Raw genomic sequence first — 17,170 nt, 5'->3', positions numbered from 1 at the left:
ATATTCTAACGAAATAAACAAAGATATGAATTAAAATAAATAATAATCAATAATCAAACTGAATAATATTTCTACTATTATTATCTAATCATATACATCTTGATTTTTTTATTAAAACATCCAAAGTAATTCATAAAAAATATTCAGGTTGGGGTGTTTGGGAAACAGCAAGGAGGTGAAGTCCCAACACTCTAACTACAAAAGCCCATATGAGACTCTACAGTGGCCAATAATCCAAAATGAAGGAAGTAAAAAAAAGACAAAATGGGCCTTAAGCCCAACCCCTTTTAAGCTCCACCCGGAAGCAAAGGGATGGAACGGAATCTGAAGGGGCAGCTGTACAGCTCCCCTGCGCATGTGGCTTTGTAAGTCCTCAATATCATCCACGTAGCCGCCTGGCTTTTGAGAAGACGTGTGGCTTTTTTTAATATTCAACAGCCACTCATTGCATTAATTAACACACTAAACTGTAATTAACTCCTATTTAAATTATTCATTGCATCTTAAAATCAATTAACCCCTCCCATTCTACGTATTCCACTATGGTCATACATCATATTAGCAAAGGAAAACCAGCAGAAAAAAAACGAAATAATAAATCTTCAGAAAGAAAATTCACGAATCCACTCAAAACACCATGACGGTCATGTAAAAATTGAATCTATATTGAAAACAGTCTTGAACATACACAAGGCAGAAAAAAACAACATCAAGAAAACAAACAAAAGATCACGACTATCAAAGGTCATGAATTTGGTCATATATGGAGATAACGATCACTGCATATGTAGCGGTTGCGACTTATGAACAAAAGACGAGAAACATTACCAACTTTGAAGTTCTGAAGATCTTCAAGTCCGCCGTGACCTTCTGTATTTCGGCAAGGGTTTTATCCCGCGAGCGATCTTGTCGATGAGGTGAGCTGCTTTCCGTCTACTCGTCTATAACTCCTCGAATCTCATGGGTTTTTTGGACGATTTCTCGTCATGATAAGGTTGGAGCTTGAGGTCTCCTGTCTCAATGTTTCAATTGGTGAACCTTGAACGAGTTTTTTTCATAGAGCTTTAACGAGTGCCTCTGACTTCTTTTCTGCAAAATAACGGTCTGATTCTGACTTTCCTCTCTATTTGCTCGCCGTTTCCGTTCGCACGTGGTTGAGGAGTCGAGCTCTTCAAACTCTGATTCTCAGTGTGAAAATCAGAGTCGAAGTACAGTTTTTAGTGGAGCTTTTTGGTGCAAGGTTCATGTGGGGATTCCAGCAGCGTGACGGTACCCCTTTTTTTTCTTTTCAATGATTGAACACCCTTTTTATAGAGGGGTGTGTGTGGTCCTTTTGATTGTGAGTTGGCAGGGACTACAGGATAAATTTCTGTTAGACTTGAATCTCCCTCAGATTTGGTAAATCTTGCGAGTTTGTTAGGAGTGAATGGATTTCTTTTTGTCTGTAGTGAATGAGACTTTCGGATCCTCTGAATTTTGGTGGTCCCTGTTTTGCTACACCATTATCTGAACTTAGTTTTTTTGTGTGTGTATTTTTGTGGACTTATTTTGATGTATCGATTTTGTCTCAATGCCCAAATGCATGATGATCTTATTGAATGATATAGAAGGGTGGCTCTGTTAACTGATATGTCTTGGTTGCTTCCTGCAGGTTGTACGCATGTTGGCTTGGCAATGTGATTAGAGAGCGATTTGAAAACCCGGGAATGGCTTCAACGCCGACATGATATCACTCCGCACATACTACGGAATCACTATTACGGTGAACGGTCGACACTACGTTTTGGAAAGAAACTCAATGCCGTTACAACTGACTAGGATGCTGCAAAGAGAGGCATGGTCTGCTGAATGAGCCAAAATGGGGTCACTCGAAAAATCTACAGGCTGCTTTAAGGCCACGTGAGCTAGCTCTAGTGGTTGCTGACTCACCAACATATATAAAACCTGGTCGAAAGCCGGAGGCGCATGTATACCAAGCAGATGTTCATACCGAAGGTTTTAACTTGTCTATGCCTCAAGCTTCCAACAAATGCTCAACGTTCCTTGCCAACATTGATGAATATGAAGCAGCAACTGTGACCTTTCATGGTCAAACATACATTATACCACCATGGTTTGTGAGCCTATTGCCAGATTGTAGGAGTATGGTTTTCAATACTGCTAAGGTTAAAGCATAAACTTCAATCAAAATTGTAGGATCTGATTTGCTGCCATCTGCATTTATTTTGTTGCCAGCCTAACAATCGGTACACCGCGATGGCATCTCCACCATCTCAAAGTCTTGGATGACCAGGGAAGAGCCAAATGAATATATGGAGTAAGAGCATTTTCACTGTAGATGATATATGGAAGCACTTAAATGTAACAAAAGATCAGTCTGACGATCTTTGGTACTCAACCAGAATATATGTTTCAGATGGTGATGTCCTTTGTTAGTCATTGGGTCAAAGTAGTCCGGACTCTTTGATTACAACCGGGCTACAAATTAACACTGTTAACTCAATTAGTATGTTTGCGCTAAGTCAAAGTGATTAGCTTTCATTTGTCTGAGCTCCAAACATTTGTATTTCTTTTGAGCTCAATTTCAAACTATCATAACTGGATTAGAAACTTGAATGCTACATGTAATTTTCTTTTTTATTGCATGTTTCAATTATTCGTCTTGTGATTTTGCTGTACTTTGAATCAGTCCCTAATCTAATGGAGTACTTATTGAAACAATTATGCACTTCACTGGTAATAGTTTGTAGCTGGTCCTGGTTATCGTATCACAATTGTTTATCAGTGTTGGTGTCTTGGAGTTTTCTTGGTAAATCTGTTAGAAATCACGATAACATGGTTAACTTCTGTGTGCTATTACAACAGTATGCACGCCTGACTGGGTTCCACAGTAATTTTGTCATGAGCGACGGGTGAGGATCTATATCAACGCCTTTTGTATGCTGCATGCCTTAAGTGGCAGGCTCGCAGTTTTGTGATAAGCAGTACTATATTTGCTAGTTTGAAGTGGGATTCGTTATTCTGCCGAAAGTATTTCTTCATTGGCCTGTGCTAATCCCCATCATTATCTCACGTTTGAAATGGGCTGATGGCAAGTGAAGCAAATGATTTTTGTAATTCATAACTGAAAAATGCCATTTGACATGTGAATATGTTTTGAACATGACTTGCACTTATGGTTTCAATCATGAATCTCAAAGAGAAAAGAGTGGGTTATGGAGGAATAATAAGATGAACGAGGGTACTAGCTAATGTATCATGATTAAGTTGACTTTGGTCAGAGTTGACTAAAAAGTCAATCTTTGACCAAAGTCAACCTTTGGCCTAAACTCAATTTTTGGTGTCCTTTTCATGCATGGACCCTTGCGAATAAATGACATTGGTATCTTGAACGAAACGAGCTATGCATGGCATATTCTACGAATGAATGGCTTTGGTATCAATGAATTTTTCCTTTTGTGAATTTGACATTTGAAATGGCGTGGAATAAATGATGAATGAATATATCTTTTAACATAGGCCACATTAAGACTTGACATTTGGGTGATTTATTAGCACGACTCAAAGGACACAACCATAACTTGAATAGGTTCGAAGCAAAGATCTTGATAAGGACCGAGTGGCATACTGAACTAGGACCTGACTAGACATTAATAGGTCAAGAGCCAATGGTAATGACAATGACCCGGAGTGAGTTTTGAATAACCCTGACCAAATGAAACTAGGTAGAGCAATGGACCATGTATTTTGAAAAAACCAAATCAAGCCACTCAACATGTACTTAGGCCCAATCCAAGGGACACAATCATAGGATGCACATGTGGGAGCACGAAACCCTTTAAACACAACAATGGGGTCCACAAACACGGACTATGCATAATGGGTCGGGGGGAAACCTGACTTGGTTATAACACTAGGTCACAATGTCATGAAGGATGGAATATAGGTTTATGGGCCTTTTTGATCGAGCGGGGATCTCCCTACGGGAACTTACACATCATAACCTCTGGTTGTGAATGTTAATGCAGGTTTTCTTTTTGAAACCACCTGGACAAAATTGGGGTGTGACAATGACGAGTTTCCTTCTCTTTGCGGTCTTTTACCCAGTAACCGGTAGTTGTAAATCCTGCTTTTGTCCCCTTCGCAGAGTTAATCCTTGATATGTTCACCCTAACAAGTGACGGGTTTTCTCCTTACTAGTATTCTATCTAGTAACTGATAAATGTAATTCCTATTTTCTCCCCTCTCAGAGTCTATCCTTGATATGTTCATCTTAACTAGTGACAAATTTTCTCTCTGATGGTTTTCTATCCATCATTCGATAGATGTAATTCCTACTTTTTGTCCAGTTGGTTTATCCTTGATATTTTCATCTTAACCGATGACGGGTATCCTCCTTGACATTTTCCAAGCAAGACTATCCTTGATATGTTCATCTTAACCGATGACAGATTTTCTTCCCTGTTGAGTTTATCCTTGATATGTTCATCCTAACCGATGACAAATACTCTCACCTTTGGTCTTCTGCCCAGTAAATGGTAGTTGTAAATCCTATTTTTACAGTTTTCCCCAACAAGGTTTTTCTTATCCAGTAACCGGTGATGAATATTCCCTTCTGTTGGTTCCCAACGAGTCATCCTTGATATGTTCATCCTAACCGATGACGGATGTTCTCTCTGTCAGATCTTTATTATCTCCTCACCCAGTAACAGGTAGTAGATAATAGATTTCTGCTCCTCCTGTGTTGAAGTTTATTTCTTCCCCAGTTGAGTTGAGTGCACATTTCCTTAGTGAAATCGCTTTCCTGCATGATTCAAGTACTTCAATTTTATCCTGACTTACCCGTATCCCCTGCAGAAGTTGTTGTTTCCCCGGCCGAGTCTTTCCATTTTGTATGGAATTCCTCGAGTCCCCCAGCAGTTTTAAGTCGTAGCCTGGCCTACGCATAACTCCTTTATCCCCCAGAGTCTTTGTCTCCCCAGTGAGTTTTCCTTACAAAATAAATTATACTCCTGCGGACTTTCGGTCTCTCTGATTTCTTTTCCTTTGTGGCAATATTTCCCCACAAAGAATTTACTTTGCATTCATATCATATGCATCATGAGGTCTCTTAGGGACCAAAATTTGTTTCTATATGTTGTTATTTAATCCCATTCTACTGAGTCGACATGAAGATTTTAACATTCGCCTCATCAGTTAAAATGTCCTTAAATAGGGGCAGCTGTAAGACCCCAATTTTGACCCTAAGATCCCTCATGCAATTTCATCATAAGCATTAGCATTGGGATCATACCTTGGCATCCTCCTTATCCCTTTTGCATTGGGTTTGTTTTAGGAGAGATCACCAAGCACCATGTGATTGTATCATGCTTATATATTATCATTTTTACTAACCAAAATGCCAAAAATATGTCTTTTGCATTTTCCTAACTCTTTTGTAGGTAGGGCATGATCTCCATTGATATACCAAGTCCATATCTAGGGTTTGAAACCCTCATGAAAAAGAGCACAACCATGAATTGATCCAAGAATGGTTATGGGCGTCATATATGAGTTCCAATGAGTCCTACATGTTATATTGATCAAGTTTTCTTCAAGAGTTTGGAGGTGATTTGCCTTGGAAACCCTAGTTTGACTAGGTATCTTGAGTAACTTCTCTAACAAGCTATCTCACCAATTGATCAAATTTCTCAAGGGAAACTTCAAAATTCATCATCTTATTCATATATGATCTACCATGAGCCAAGAAAGTCAAAAGAATTGAGTGTTATCAAGTTGGTTGATGGTGGTTGGCCAGATAAATTCATCTGATCAAAACTGGGTCTCCCTAGACCCTATCTCCTGCAATTTTCACCATATGAAAATTATTCCAAGAGAAACGTTACTCTAAATGACATTCCAAACAACTTTCATGTTGAGACCTAGATCTAGTTTTGCTTGGAAAATCATTTTCTATGTTGAAACATTATAGGTCATTTTATCTAAACCCTAATTTGAAAGTCAACTTCTCAAAGCCATAACTTGCTCAATTTTTATGATATGGAAGATTTCCAAGTTGCACAATAAAATTCAAGATGTCTACTTCAACCTTTATGTTTGGAGTGTGAGCTAATTCAACATTTATGAACATGTGATATGAGGTTACATTATAGGTCATTTTTGACCTATACCATTGAACAAGTGATTTTTCCAAACTTCAAAAATGCATAACTCTATCATTCCAAATCCAAATGACATGAAATTTGTGACCATTTTGAAGGTGTTTGAAATAGATACAACTTTGATAAAGACACTGTTTTTATTTGAAGCTCACATAAAAAGTTAAGCAAGGTGGAATATTGAGATATATGGCTTGACACTTAGAAAAAATTTCAACATGTTGAAATTTCCAAACTTGCACCTCAAAATTCTCCATGTTCCAAGCTCCGAATGAAAAAATGTTGAACATCAAACTTGTTCCCCTTGATCCAAGCTTTCCAAAGAACCCAAGTTCATGCATTTTGGATGAGGTTTGCTAGGTCAGCGCATGGCTTTAACAGGGCTGCATAATTGGAAAGAATCAAACTTCAAAACTTCAATTCACTTTGCCTTGCCAATCAAGCTTCCATTCAGACTTCATTTGGAATGATTTTGGACCTTTTTGCATTGCATCATGGGCCTGCACATGCTTATGCACTCGTGCCATCTACATTGCTAAAATTGGACAAAATTTGAAGTGTGCAAATGTCATTCATTCATGCTATAAATACATGATCTCTTTGCTTATTTGAATCACCCCTTGCGCGCCAGCTTTCCCCCCATTGAAACCCTCACATTCCAAAGGAAAACCTGATAAATTTTAATTTGAAATTTGAGTTTGAATCTCAACTGTTGGAGATTCAAGAACTCCAGGATCCAAAGCCTTGCAACCTCTCTAATCACTTCCTGCTAGCTTCTCAAGTGTGATCAGATCGTGTTTGGAGCAAGCAAAATCAAGAACTGCATAGCATTGAAGGTGATTTTCAGAAAGCTTAATCTCTTGGATTCTCTCTCAATTCTACTCCATTCTCTTGGATCTTTGGTTGTCTGAAGTCCTACCAATTGGATTCTCTCTCAATTCTACTCAATTCTCTTGGATCTCTTCGATTCTCTCTCAATTTCTTTTTCATATTCTGAATTAAAATTATTTTTTAGATCATTATTAATATTTTTCATGATTTAATTGATTTTGTAATTATTTTTAATTGTTTAAAAATACGTTTAAATCTTTAAAAATTCTGAAATTTTTTCTCTAAGGTCCTTTGACCTTGTTTGACCTATGATAAATCTCATGGCCATTTATTTGTTGTTTTGATGAGGTTTTAGGAATTTCGCAAACCATATTTAATTTAAATATATTATTTTAGTATTTTTAATTTGAATAAATGCCAAATAATTTTGTTGACCATTTGTAATGACTTGTTTGAGTTTGACTCTTGTTGTTGGGCCTTGGTCAAGGTTGATTTGACTTTGTCAAGTTAATATCATTGGATTTAGGGGATTGATGGAATGTACATTCCATCTCCCAAAATGAATGGATGATATTAATTTGGTAAAAGTCCTCCTTTGGCCAATTTGAGTTTCGATCCATTCTCCTCCCTCTTCATCTCATTCCCCTTCTTTATGCATTCATCTCATTTGGCCTATGATATCTCAAAGTCCTAAACCTAGTTGATTTAAAAATTAACATGAGTAGGGATGAGATTCGACCACCTCTTTTGCATATTCTTTTTGTGTGTGGTATGTTTCATGAGAATAGTCCATTATACTATGTCTCTAACATGCATTAACACCAAAATTCCATTTCCCGGCCTCAAATAGTTGTGACTTTTGCATAAGTCCAATTACGATTGCTTAACATAGCGCTAAATTTGTGACACAAAAGGCATATCATTCTAGTTAGTGAGATTTTAAGTCTCCCCTCTTTCATGGTATTGTACAGAAACTTGGCCTTTTTTCCTTCTGTAAGACCCTAATTTTGACCCTAAGATCCCTCATGCAATTTCATCATAAGCATTAACATTGGGATCATACCTTGGCATCCTCCTTACCCCTCTTTCATTGGGTTTGCTTTAGGAGATATCACCAAGCACTTTGTGATTGTATCATACTTGTATATTATAATTTTACTAACCAAAATAGAAAAATATGTCTTTGCATTTGCCTAACTCTTTTGTAGGTAGGGCATGATCACCATTGATCTATCAAGTTCATATCTATGGTTTAAGACCCTCGTGACAAAGAGCACAACCATGAATTGATCCAAGAATGATTATGAGCATCATATATGAGTTACATTGATTCCTATATGTTATATTGATCAAATATTCTTCAAGAGTTTGGAGGTGATTTGCCTTAGAAACCCTAGTTTGACTGGGTATCTTGAGTAACTTCTCCAACAAGCTATCTCACCAATTGATCAAATTTCTCAAGGGACACTTCAAAATTCATCATCTAATGCATATATTATCTACCATGAGCTAATAAAGTCCAAAGAATTGAAGGTTAGCAAGCTGGTTGATGGTGGTTGACCAGATGAATTCATCTAATCAAAACTGGGTCTCCCTAGACCCTATCTCCTACAATGTTCACCATATGAAAATGATTCCAAGAGTAACGTTACTCTAAATGACATTCCAAGTAACTTTCATGTTTAGACCTATAGCTAGTTTTTTTTAGAAAATCATTTTCTATGTTGAAACATTATAGGTCATTTTGTCTAAACCCTAATTTAAAAGTCAACTTCCCAAGGCCATAAGTTGCTCAATTTTTATGAGATGAATGATTTCCATGTTGCACAATCAAATTAAATATGTCTAGTTCAACTTTTATGTTTGGAGTGAGAGCTAATTCAACTTTTATGAGCATGTGATATGAGGTTACATTATAGGTCACTTTTGACCTATACCATTGAACGAGTGATTTTTCCAAACTTCAAAAATGCATAACTCTATAATTTCAAATCCAAATGACAAGAAAATGGTGACTATTTTGAATGTCTTTGAAAGAGCTACAACTTTTATGAATACTCGTTTCTCATTTGAATCTCACATAAAAAGTTAAGCAAGGTGGAATATTGAGATATATGGCTTGACACTTAGAACATTTTTCAACATGTGGAAATTTCCAAACTTCCACCTCAAAATTCATCATGGTAAAAGCTTCAAATAGAAAAGTGTTGAACATGAAAGTTGTTCCTCTTGGTCTAGCCTTTCCAAAAAGTCTAATTTCATCCATTTTGGACAAGAATTGCTAGGGATGCGCATGGCATGAACGTTGCATTATCAATTGGCAAAGATCAAACTTCAAGTCTTCACATACAATTTCCTTGCATCCCAAGTCGATTTCAGACTCTTTTACACTCAATTGTGGATCAAATGGAATGATTTCATGGGCCTGTACGCACCCATGCACCAATGCATCACTCATTTGGAAGGTGCAAATATCACATGATCCAACTATAAATAGAGTTCCATATGCTCAGAACTCAACCCAAATTCGCGCCAGCTTTGATCCTAAACCCCTAACCCTTCCATTTGAGAGGATAATCCTGAGAATTTTTATTGGAAATTAAGTTGAATTCTCATTGTTTTGAGATTCAAAACTCCAGGGACCCAAGACCTTTTGTGCATTCTAATCTACTCCTACAAGCATCCTGAGCAAGATCAAGCACAAGCCAAAGCAATAACAGTTGAATCCAGACCTACATTGAAGGTATTTTCCAAAAAAAATCAACTCTTCGATTCTCTCTTAAATCCACTTAATTCTCTTGGATCTTTGGTTGTCTAAAGTCCTACCAATGTAGGCAAGAAGATTGAGTTGCTTAGAGGTCAAATCGAAGCAACTCAGTTGACACACCTCAAAATTCAACTCCTCATATCTTTCTATATATGTGGAGTTATTTAAAATTGAGGTCAGATTCGTGCTTTACGCCATTTTTTATTTCAGATCATGTCCTCCTTTTTCATTTTTTTGATGGTGATGAGTGAACCAGTCCGGCCAGGGTAACCGGAGAAGATGACAGGCCCTTGGATGCCGGTGATGTGTTGGCATGGTTCAGAGCCATTGATCATTTTCAAATTATTTTAATCTCATGCGTTGCTTTTAAATACCAAGCATGTGCCGCGTTGACTAAAGTCCACCATGGAACGCGCGCTGGTGGCCACTTGATCTGCCACCTCAATTAATGAGGGAGATCAAGTGGTCCACGTTTTTTCTGATTATTTGAATTTCATTTTAATTGCTTTATTTTCATTAATTCATATTAGTTTTAATAAAGTCTTTAAAAATTCTGAAATTTTTTCTCCAATGTCCTTTGACCTTGTTTGACCTAAAATAAATCTCATGGCAATTTATTTGGTGTTTTGATGAGGTTTAAGGAATTTGACAAACCATATTTAATTTAAATGTATTAGTTTATTATTTATAATTTTAATAAATGCCAAATAATTTTGTTGACCAATTGTGATGACTTGTTTGTGTTTGACTCTTGTTGTTGGGCCTTGGTCAAGGTTGATTTCACTTTGTCAAGTTAATATCATTGGATTTAGGGGATTGATGGAATGTACATTCCATCTCCCAAAATGAATGGATGATATTAATTTGGTAAAAGTACTCCTTTGATCGATTTGAGTTTTCATCTATTCCCCTCCCTATTCATCTCATTCCCCTTCTTTATGTATTAATTTCATTTGGCCTATGATATCTCAAAGTCCTAAACGTAGTTGATTGAAAAATTAACATGAGTATGGATGAGATTAGGCCACACCTTTTGCATATTCTTTTTGTGTTTGGTATGTTTCATGAGCATAGTCCATAATACTATGTCTCTAACATGCATTAACACCAAAATTCTTTTGCCCGACCTCAAATAGTTATGACTTCTACATAAGTCCAATTACGATTGCTTAGCATATCGCTAAATTTGTGACAAAAAAGGCATATCATTCTAGTTAGTGAGATTGTAAGTCTCCCCTCTTTCATGGTATTATGTGGTAACTTGGCCTTTTTTCCTTCCTTTGGAAGATGTCTTGGTTCAAGGATCCATGCTTGTGATAAGTGGGTTGAGTGTTCTCCCAAGAATGTCTTAAAATGAAAAGCAAAAGCAAACAATACTAACTCCTAATTCATTAACAACTAACTTTTAATTTCAAGCCATTTACTTTAATGTCATATAATCCTTGCTTTTAATTCATTTGCCATTGTTCATATCATTTTAATTGTTTATGTTAATCCAATTTTCACTTTGTCCACTTGGACCATATTGTGTGATACTTCTTGTTTGTATATACTTTGCTTATTTGTGTGGTCTTTGACCATTAATGTACATAATAACAACAAAAACCCTAAAACACTTTTGTGTGGACTGTTGGCTTGATCTTGGACAAATGGACTTAGAACTTAGGCAACATTCATATGCTAAAGGACTTGGCCAATGCCAACTTGTTGAGAAACCAAGTGTTTGAAATTTGAAACTTCATCTGATACATCATTCAAGATCCCTTTGAGTTCATCTGCAACATGATTATTATAAAGCTGTTATTTTGAACCTCTGACTTGTGGAATTAATCTGTTACATGAGCTATTTGAAGAAGATCATGGAGTGGCTAAAGCTTGGATGTGGCTATCTTTATTTGATGCCTTTGTTCTTCAAGATAATATAATTGTGCATTTGTGTGTTTTCTTGATTCTAGAAAGTCCAAGGGATTTCTGGGTTTCTATTGACAGTCTTGTCTATTGGATTGCTACCCATTTGGTCAGATCTTTTCAACTCTAAACTTTTAATTTTGTGCATAGGATTAGTCTCTTCATCTTCTCCCCATTTATTTAATTTCAAAATCTCTCCCTCCCTTTTCAAAATCTTCTTTGCTCGAATTTATTTTGTTCTGAACTTAGACCACTTTGAAAAAAGATAGAAACATTGGCCTTATGCCATTGCATTTTGAAATGTCTTTTCTTAAATCAAACTTGTAAATAAACTTAACTATACTTGATTTGAACTTTCAAAAAGCCAAAAAGAACTAACTCATTCAAACCACTTTCAGGCCTTTGTGCCTTTCAAACTTAATTTTTGTTAAAACCAATGCATCCACTTTGAAATTTGTATCACGAACTACGAGGTTTTGATCTCTCCTTTTTATGTTGGTACGTAGGCACAAGACCGAAGGTCTTGCCAAACAAAAAATATAATTAATGAATTCTTATCTCATCCCCCCATTCTATTTGTTTGTAAACATCATTTTGTACCAAGTACATATGCACACAAAAAGGGTTCCCTAGGAGTACCTAGGACACTTTGGGTGCTAACACCTTCCCTCTGTGTAACCAACCCCCTTACATGTTATCTCTGACATTTTATTAGTTTTGATTTGAAAACTTCTTACTTTTGGGTTTTGTTCGTACTTTTTCCCTTTTCCGTTGGAAACAATAAAAGCGTGGTGGCGACTCTTGTTATTTGATCTCTAGCTTATCCATAGCTTGATGATCATGAATTTACCGCTACACCTTCCTTTGGAAGATATCTTGGCTCAAGGATCCATGCTTGTGATAAGTGGGTTGAGTGTTCTCCAAAGAATGACTTAAAAATGAAAAGCAAAAGCAAAATAGTACTAACTTCTAACTTATTAACAACTAACTTTTAATTTCAAGCCATTTACTTTAATGTCATTTAATTTTAGTATTTATTCATTTGCCATTATTCATACCATTCTAATTGTTTACGTTAATGCGATTTTCACTTTGTCCATTTGGACCATATTGTGTGATATATCTTATTTGTATATACTTTGCTTGTTTGTGTGGTCTTTGACCATTAATGTACTTAATAACAACAAAGACCCTAGAAAACTTTTGTGTGGACTGTTGGTTTGATCTTGGACAAATGGACTTAGATATTAGGAAACATTCCTATGCTAAGGGACTTGGCCAATGCCAACTTTTTGTGAAACCAAGTGCTTGCAATTTGAAACTTCATCTGATACATCATTCAAGATCCCTCTGAGTTCATCTGTAACATGATCATGCTGAAGCTGTTATTTTGAACCTGTGACTTGTGGAATTCATTTGTTTCATGGGCTAATTTGAAGGAGATCGTGGAGTGGCTAAAGCTTGGATGTGGCTATCTTTAATTGATGCCTTTGCTCTTCAAGAAAATATAATTGTGCATTTGTATGTTGCTTGATTCTAAAATGTCTAAGGGAATTCTGGGTTTCTATTGACATTCTTGTTTATTGGATTGCTACCCATTGGTAAGATCTTTTCAACTCTTAACTTTTAATTTTGTGCATAGGATTAGTCTCTTCATCTTCTCCCCATTTCTTTAATTTCAAAATCTCACCCTCCCTTTTCAAAATCTTCTTTGTTTGAACTTATTTTTTTCTGAACTTAGACCAATTTATTTGGTGTTTTGATGAGGTTCTAGGAATTTGACAAACCATATTTAATTTAAATGTATTATTTTATTATTTTTAATTTTAATAAATGCCAAAAAAATTTGTTGACCAATTGTGATGACTTGTTTGTGTTTGACTCTTGTTGTTGGGCCTTGGTCAAGGTTGATTTGACTTTGTCAAGTTAATATAATTGGATTTAGGGGATTGATGGAATGTACATTCCATCTCCCAAAATGAATGGATGATATTAATTTGGTAAAAGTCCTCCTTTGATCAATTTGAGTTTTCATCTATTCCCCTCCCTTTTCGTCTCATTCCCCTTCTTTATGCATTAATTTCATTTGGCCTATGATATCTCAAAGTCCTAAAGCTAGTTAATTGAAAAATTAACATGATGGATGAGATTAGGCAACACCTTTTGCATATTCTTTTTGTGTGTGGTATGTTTCATGAGCAAAGTCCATAATACGATGTCTCTAACATGCATTAACACCAAAATTCTATTGCCCGACCTCAAATAGTTGTGACTTCTACATAAGTCCAATTACGATTGCTTAACATAGAGCTAAATTTGTGACAAGAAAGGCATAGCATTATAGTTAGTGAGATTGTAAGTCTCCCCTCTTTCATGGTATTGTGTGGTAACTTGGCCTTTTTTCCTTCCTTTGGAAGATGTCTTGGTTCAAGGATCCATGCTTGTGATAAGTGGGTTAAGTGTTCTCCAAAGAATGTATTAAAATGAAAAGCAAAAGAAAACAATACTAACTCCTAATTCATTAACAACTAACTTTTAATTTCAAGCCATTTACTTTAATGTCATTTAATTCTTGCTTTTAATTCATTTGCCATTGTTCATATCATTCTAATTGTTTATGTTAATCCAATTTTCACTTTGTCCACTTGGACCATATTGTGTGATATTTCTTGTTTGTATATACTTTGCTTGTTTGTGTGGTCTTTGACCATTAATGTACATAATAACAACAAAAACCCTAAAAAACTTTTGTGTGGACTGTTGGCTTGATCTTGGACAAATGGACTTAGAACTTAGGCAACATTCATATGCTAAAGGACTTGGCCAATGCCAACTTGTTGAGAAACCAAGTGTTTGAAATTTGAAACTTCATCTGATACATCATTCAAGATCCCTTTGAGTTCATCTGCAACATGATCATTGTGAAGCTGTTATTTTGAACCTCTGACTTGTGGAATTCATCTGTTACATGAGCTATTTGAAGAAGATCATGGAGTGGCTAAAGCTTGGGTGTGGCTATCTTTATTTGATGCCTTTGTTCTTCAAGATAATATAATTGTGCATTTGTGTGTTTTCTTGATTCTAGAAAGTCCAAGGGAATTCTGGGTTTCTATTGACACTCTTGTCTATTGGATTGCTACCCATTTGGTCAGATCTTTTCAACTCTTAACTTTTAATTTTGTGCATAGGATTAGTCTCTTCTTCTTCTCCCCATTTCTTTAATTTCAAAATCTCTCCCTCCCTTTTCAAAATCTTCTTTGTTTTAACTTGCTTTGTTCTAAACTTTGTCCATAAAGATAGAAACTTTGGCCTTATGCCATTGCATTTTCAAATGTCTTTTCTTAAATCAAACTTGTAAATAAATTAACTATACTTGATTTAAACTTTCAAAAAGCCAAAAAGAACTAACTCATTCAAACCATTTTCAGGCCTTTGTGTCTTTCAAACTTAATTTTTGTTAAAAGCAATGCATCCACTTTGAAACTTGTATCACAAACTACGAGGTTTTGATCCCTTATTTTTATGTTGGTACGTAGGCACAAGACCGAAGGTTTTGCCAAACACAAAAATATAATTAATTAATTCTCTTCTCATCCCCCCATTCTATTTGTTTGTAAACATCATTTTGTACCAAATACATATGCACACAAAAAGGGTTCCCTAGGAGTACGTAGGACACTTTGGGTGCTAACACCTTCCCTCTGTGTAACCAACCCCCTTACATGTTATCTCTGACATTTTATTAGTTTTGATTTGAAAACTTCTTACTTTTGGGTTTTGTTCGTACTTTTTCCCTTTTCCGTTGGAAACAATAAAAGCGCGGTGGCGACTCTTGTTATTTGATCTCTAGCTTATCCATAGCTTGATGATCATGAATTTACCGCTACACCTTCCTTTGGAAGATATCTTGGCTCAAGGATCCATGCTTGTGATAAGTGGGTTGAGTGTTCTCCAAAGAATGACTTAAAAATGAAAAGCAAAAGCAAAATAGTACTAACTTCTAACTTATTAACAACTAACTTTTAATTTCAAGCCATTTAATTTAATGTCATTTAATTTTAGTATTTATTCATTTGCCATTATTCATACCATTCTAATTGTTTACGTTAATGCGATTTTCACTTTGTCCATTTGGACCATATTGTGTGATATATCTTATTTGTATATACTTTGCTTGTTTGTGTGGTCTTTGACCATTAATGTACTTAATAACAACAAAGACCCTAGAAAACTTTTGTGTGGACTGTTGGTTTGATCTTGGACAAATGGACTTAGATATTAGGAAACATTCCTATGCTAAGGGACTTGGCCAATGCCAACTTTTTGTGAAACCAAGTGCTTGCAATTTGAAACTTCATCTGATACATCATTCAAGATCCCTCTGAGTTCATCTGTAACATGATCATGCTGAAGCTGTTATTTTGAACCTGTGACTTGTGGAATTCATTTGTTTCATGGGCTAATTTGAAGGAGATCGTGGAGTGGCTAAAGCTTGGATGTGGCTATCTTTATTTGATGCCTTTGCTCTTCAAGAAAATATAATTGTGCATTTGTATGTTGCTTGATTCTAAAATGTCTAAGGGAATTCTGGGTTTCTATTGACATTCTTGTTTATTGGATTGCTACCCATTGGTAAGATCTTTTCAACTCTTAACTTTTAATTTTGTGCATAGGATTAGTCTCTTCATCTTCTCCCCATTTCTTTAATTTCAAAATCTCACCCTCCCTTTTCAAAATCTTCTTTGTTTGAACTTATTTTTTTCTGAACTTAGACCAATTTATTTGGTGTTTTGATAAGGTTCTAGGAATTTGACAAACCATATTTAATTTAAATGTATTATTTTATTATTTTTAATTTTAATAAATGCCAAAAAAATTTGTTGACCAATTGTGATGACTTGTTTGTGTTTGACTCTTGTTGTTGGGCCTTGGTCAAGGTTGATTTGACTTTGTCAAGTTAATATAATTGGATTTAGGGGATTGATGGAATGTACATTCCATCTCCCAAAATGAATGGATGATATTAATTTGGTAAAAGTCCTCCTTTGATCAATTTGAGTTTTCATCTATTCCCCTCCCTTTTCGTCTCATTCCCCTTCTTTATGCATTAATTTCATTTGGCCTATGATATCTCAAAGTCCTAAAGCTAGTTAATTGAAAAATTAACATGATGGATGAGATTAGGCAACACCTTTTGCATATTCTTTTTGTGTGTGGTATGTTTCATGAGCAAAGTCCATAATACGATGTCTCTAACATGCATTAACACCAAAATTCTATTGCCCGACCTCAAATAGTTGTGACTTCTACATAAGTCCAATTACGATTGCTTAACATAGAGCTAAATTTGTGACAAGAAAGGCATAGCATTATAATTAGTGAGATTGTAAGTCTCCCCTCTTTCATGGTATTGTGTGGTAACTTGGCCTTTTTTCCTTCCTTTGGAAGATGTCTTGGTTCAAGGATCCATGCTTGTGATAAGTGGGTTAAGTGTTCTCCAAAGAAT

General features: G+C 35.8%; 1 long non-coding RNA gene across 1 annotated transcript; it reads left to right on the top strand.

The window, feature by feature from the left end:
• Positions 1–455: 455 nt before the first annotated feature.
• Positions 456–2,678, top strand: LOC127128391 (uncharacterized). Its single transcript, XR_007805881.1, has 2 exons — positions 456–1,269; positions 1,652–2,678. It is a non-coding gene; the product is annotated as an uncharacterized LOC127128391 (long non-coding RNA).
• The last annotated feature ends 14,492 nt before the right edge of the window (positions 2,679–17,170 follow it).

This window comes from Lathyrus oleraceus, chromosome 3 (assembly GCF_024323335.1).
Source record: "Lathyrus oleraceus cultivar Zhongwan6 chromosome 3, CAAS_Psat_ZW6_1.0, whole genome shotgun sequence".
Taxonomy (NCBI): Eukaryota; Viridiplantae; Streptophyta; class Magnoliopsida; order Fabales; family Fabaceae; genus Lathyrus; species Lathyrus oleraceus.
The sequence above is the reverse complement of the archived record's forward strand: the minus strand, read 5'-3'. Positions and strand labels throughout refer to the sequence as shown.